Raw genomic sequence first — 6000 nt, 5'->3', positions numbered from 1 at the left:
TTAATTCTTTTGATTTAGACAGAAAAACTTCTGATAGCAATGAAAATTTGAGCCCAAATTTGTGATATTCTTCCCAATACTTTCCAGTAAAACACACATACACACACAGACACAAACAGACAGACAGACACACACACACATACAAACACACACACACACACACACACACTGGAATTCCATGTTTTATGTCTGCAATGAACAAAAAATAAATCATTTTTGGAAGGGTCAGTCACAGACAAGTAAAGGGAATGCACCTAATTCAAAAGCGTATGTTAAAATCACATTGAGCTTGACTTAAAAAAAAAGAACCCCCATTGGAAACTTAGACCTGACATCTGTTTTTAAGCTTTACAAATTGATTTTTATGTTTGAGCTTGGGTCCAGTCTTTTGGGAGTGGGGGGAAATGAGGGAGACAATAGAGAGATTGGATAATAGTGGAAGGAGTTTAAAAAAAAAAAACACCGGACAGATTGGGTCGTCAGTTCCTGATTCTCCACACCCCTTTTCTTTCTTTATACAAGTTTGACAAAATTTCATCTATCTGGGGAGAAGTGATATCCACAAGGAGATTTTTTGATTGTCACCACTTACCACTTTCAAGTTTCTATACCCTCTGCCCTCCACCTCCATTTCTTTTCCTCTGGGTCCTTTTCTTATGTTCCTGGTATTGTCTCCCCTTATTGATAAGCTAGTCTGAGAAAAGAGCTGATATCAATTATTTATACCTTATTGATGATGAGTTTAAACTCAGTATAATTTTTGTTTCAAACTTTACCTCCAATCAGGAACAAAGACTTTGGCTGCCATTAAAAAAAAAATTGAACATGTTGGAGCAGGTTAATACAGTATATTTTGGGCCATATATCTCAGAAGGCCTAATTTAGCTTATGAATGAGGTCTACCCTTATTAGTGCTTATTAAAATGTTTCTATTATTTATGCTTTAGTACATTTCATTCATGTTTGAAAGGTGCCCTTCCCTTTCAGATTATAAACAGAGCACTATCCACAATGGTACATTTGGGGATGTTGACATATTTAGGGATGGTGGAAAGGGTAAGACCTCAATTGAATGTATTCTCCTTTGCTGTAATTCTTACATATTTCTATGACTTAAGTAAAGTTGAGAGGCAATTTAATGCAATGGATAAAGTCAGGAAAAGGTAGGTTAAAATTTTCCATTTCACACTTTCTATCTGTGTGACCAAGGAAAAGTTACTGACCTATCCTGAGCCTTAGGTAAATCACTCTAATATTAAAAGATATAGGTAGATTATGATCTGCCTTGGTTAATGAAATTTACCACACTGAAGATATCATTGGTTCTTGACACTGATTTAACTAATGCATGAGCCCAACCTGGAGACAGAATCATGCTAAGAACTCTGATTATAACCCATGTCCTTTTTATTTATTTATTTTTTGTGAACACTTAACAGTACCTTATGCATAAGTCAGAAAAGAGAAGATGCCAAGCAGAAGCTGTTGACTGGATTTTTATTCAGGTTAATTTTACATTTCTTTTGTTGTCAAATTCAGGAGCCTCAAATTAGGCACAGAGTTTCCACAAAGAAATAATTGGGGAGGAAGGGGGGACAAGAGTCAAAATGGCAGAGAGAAGTCAGGAAGTTGCCTGAGCACTTTCCAGTTTCTCTCAGAAATAACACTAAATTGAGTCTCTAAAGGAATTCTGAAGTGACATAATCCACAAAAAGATAAGAGTGAAATAATTTTCCAGTCCAAGATAACTTAGAAGAACTTCAGGAAAGGTCTTTCTCACTTGGGTAAAAGAGGAACACAACACAGTGCAGGTGGTATCTGGGCAAACCAGCAGGAGGATCTTAGCCATAGCACAGATTAGCAACTGAGGCCCCTCGATTCTGGCTCAGTAGGCCAGTGGCATAGCAGGCTAGCTTTGAGGCCTTCACCCCCAGTATAGCAGAACCCAGAACCCAGGACACAATAGGCATGATTAGGCTGGGCTACCCTAGCTCAGTGGGCAAGTATCAACCCCTCCTCTTCCCCACCAAAAAAAAAAAAAAAAAAAAAAAAAGCCAGTGATCAGGCTTCTGGCCCCCAGTGCAAGAAGCTTAGGACAGTGCCCCTTGTGCCCTAGCAACAGAGCTGAACTTTAAAAATTTAGCAAAAACAAAAAGAGCCCTGACTATAAAAAAGCTATTCTGCTGACAGGGAAGATCAAAACACAAACTCAGAAGAGGACAACAATGTCAAAATGCCTACATGCGAAGCCTCAAAAGGGAATATAAATTGATCTCAAGCCCAAAAAGTTCTTTAGGAAGAACTCAAAAAGGATTTTATAAATCAAGTAAGAGAGGTAGAAGAAAAATTGGGGAAAGAAATAAGAGTTATACAAGAGAACTATGAAAAAAAGAGCAAATACCTTGGAAAAGGAAGCACAAAAACTGACTGAATAAAACAATTCCTTAAAAAATAGAATTGGCCAAAGGAAAAAAAAAATCAATCCACTGAAGAAAACTTCTTTAAAACTGGAATTGTCCAAATGGAAAAGGTGGTATAAAATAACTTAATTAGAATTGGGCAAGTGGAAGCTAATGACTCTATGAGACATCAAGAATCAGTGAAACAAAATCAATAGAATGAAAAAAAAATAGAAGAAAATGTAAAATATCTCGTTGGAAAAACAACTGACCTGGAAAATAGATCTAGGAGAGAAAACTTAAGAATTATTGGAAAGCTGCAATCAGAAAAAGAGCCTGAACAGCATCTTTCAAGAAATTACCAAGGAAAATTGTTCTGATATCCAAGAACTAGAGGGTAAAATAGTCATTGAAAGAATCTACAGATCACCTCCTGAAAGAGATCCCAGTGACAATTCCAAGGAATATTGTATCCAAATTCCTGAACTCAAGGTCAAGGAGAAAATACTGTAAACAGCCAGAAAGAAACAATTCAAATACCAAGGAACCACAGTCAAAATTACACAGGACTTAGCAGCTTCTACCTTAAAGAATCAGAGGGCTTGGAATATAATATTCCAGAAGGCAAAAGAGCTTGGATTACAACCAAGAATCAACTAACCAGAAAAATTGAGCATAGTCTTTCAGGGGAAATGAAGGGCATTCAGATAAATAGGGGATTTCAAACTTTCCTAGTGAAAGGACCGAAGCTGAACAGAAAATTTGACTTTCAAAAACAAGACTAAAGAGAAGCATAAAAAAGTAAACAGAAAAGAAAAAAAACAAAACAAAACAAAACATGGTATTCAATAAGGTTAAACTGTTTATATCCTTACAAGGGGAGATGATACCTGTGACTCTTAAGAAGGGTATCTTCAATAGGGCAGTTAACAGGAGTATGATTAGACAAAGGATGTGAGTGTAAGTCGACATTGATGTGATAATTTAAAAAATTAATTAAGGAGTGAAAAAAAGGATTGTACTGGGAGAAGAGGAGAGAAGGAGGTAGAATGGGGTAAATTATATCACATGAAGAGGCATGAAAGATCTATTACAGTAGAGAGAAAGAAGAGAGGGGTAAATTACTCTCACTGGATTTGGCTCAAAGAGGGAAAAACATACACACTCAGTTAGGTAGAGAAATCTATTTTACCCTACAGGGAAGTAGGAGTAGAAATGAGAAAGGAAAGGGAGGGAAGGCTATTAGAAGTGAGGAAAGAAGTAGGAGGGGAAAGGTGAAAGAAAAGAGAAGAGGGGCTGGTAGAAAGGAGGGCAGATTGGGGGAGACAGTGGTCAGAATCAAAACACTGGTGAGGAGGGACAGGGTGAAAGGAGAGGAAAAGTATAAACAGGGAAAATAGGATGGAGGGAAATACATAATAATCATAACTGTGTATGTGAATGGGATGAACTCTCCCATAAAATAAAAGTGAATAGCTGAGTGGATTTAAAACCATAACCCTAAAATATGTTGTTAAAAAATTAAAAAAAAAACATTTGAAGCAGAGAGACACACAGAGAGTAAAGGTAAAAGGCTGGAGCAGAATATATTATGATTCAGGTGAAGTAAAAAAAAAGAGAAAAGAAAAGAAAAAGAAAAAAGAAAAAAAAGCAGCGGTAGCAATCCTGACCTCAGACAAAGTGAAAGCAAAAATAGATCTAAGTAAAAGAGATAAAGAAGGAAACTACATCTTGCTAAAAGGTACCATAGACAATGAAGTAATATCAATACTAACATATGGGCACCAAGTGATATAGCCTCCAAATTCTTAGAGTAGAAGCTAAGTGAGTTAGAGGAAGAAATAGAAAGCAAAACTTTACTAGTGGGGGACCTCAACCTGCCCCTCTCAGAATTAGATAAATCTAACCACAGGATATACAAGGAAGAAATTGAGGTGAATGGAATTTTAGAAAAGTTAGATATGGTAGGCCTCTGCAGAAAATTGAATGGGAATAGAAAGGAATATACCTTTTTTCTCAGTTATACATGGTACCTACACAAAGTCAACCATTATTAGGGCATAAAAACCTCACAATCCAATACAGGAAGGCAGAAATATTAAATACATCCTTTTCAGATCATGATGCAATAAAAATTACATGTAATAAAGGGCCATGGAAAGATAGACTAAAAATTAATTAGAAACCAAATAATCTAATCCTAAAGAATGAGTGGGTCAAACAACAAGTTATAGAAACAAGCAATAATTTCATCCAAGAGAATGATAATAATGAGACAATATACCAAAACTTATAGAATGTAGCAAAAGCAGTTCTCAGGGGAAATTTTGTATTACCAAATGCTTACATGAATAAAATAGAGAAAAGAGATCAAAGAATTGGGCATGCAACTAAAAAAAAACTAGAAAAAGAAGGAATTAAAAATCCCCAATTAAATACCAAATTAGAAATTTTGACAACTTAAGGAGAGAATAATAAAATTGAAATTAAGAAAACTATTGAATTAATAAATTGTTGAATAAATTAATAAACTATTGAATTAATAAAAATTAATAAACTATCAAATTAATAAAAGAAACTAATAAAAGAATTAATAAAAGAAAATAAGAGCTGGTTTTGTGAAAAAACCCCAATAAATAGATAAATCTTTGGTTAATTTGATTTAAAAAAAAAAAGAAGAAAAGCAAATTACCTTTATGTAAATGAAAAGGGTGAATTCACCACCAATGAAAAGGAAACATAACCTGAGGCTATAATCCTATCAACAGGCCTTTCATTATCTCCTAGGTCCAATCTCTCAATTCTGTTATTCAGCTCTCCATTGTCTATTATCTCTAGATGCCCCCACACTTCCCACCCTTAATCCTATCTGGACTCCATTCTCCCTTGGTCACTGCTCAGATTCCTTAAGAACCTAGCCAATAGCTCACAAACTGTTCACTGTTCAAATTCCTTAAGAGTCTGGCCAATATGGCAGATCTTTAATAAACCTTGTCCTTGGCTGAAAAAAACAAAACAAAACAATTAATTCCAGTACTATGTAAACTATTTGGAAAAATAGGCAAAGAAGGAGTCCTACCAAAATCCTTTTATGACACAAATATGGTGCTGATACCTAAACCAGGAAGAACCAAAACAGAGAAAGAAAGTTATAGAACCATTTCCCTAATGAATATTGGTGCAGAAGTTTTAAATAAAATATTAGCAAAGAGATTACAGAAATTTATTACAGGGATAATACATTATGACCAGGTTGAATTTATAACAAGAATGCAGGTCCGGTTCAGTATTAGGAAAACTATTAACATAATTGACCATATCAATAACAGAACCAACAGAAATCATATGATTATCTCAATAGATACACAAAAAGATTTTGAAAAAAATACAACTATTCTATTAAAAACACTAGAGAGTATAGGAATAAATGCAGTTTTCCTTAAAATGATAAGTAATAGCTGTCTAAAACCATCGGCAAACATTATCTGTAATGGAGATAAACTAGAAACCTTCCCAATAAGATCAGTGTTGAAACAAGGGTGCCTATTATCACCACTATTATTCAATATTGTGCTGGAAATATTAGCTGTAGCTGTAAGAG

This window comes from Vombatus ursinus, unplaced genomic scaffold, assembly GCF_900497805.2.
Source record: "Vombatus ursinus unplaced genomic scaffold, bare-nosed wombat genome assembly UNPS02014942.1, whole genome shotgun sequence".
Lineage (NCBI taxonomy): Eukaryota > Metazoa > Chordata > Mammalia > Diprotodontia > Vombatidae > Vombatus > Vombatus ursinus.
Note: the sequence above shows the minus strand (reverse complement) of the source record.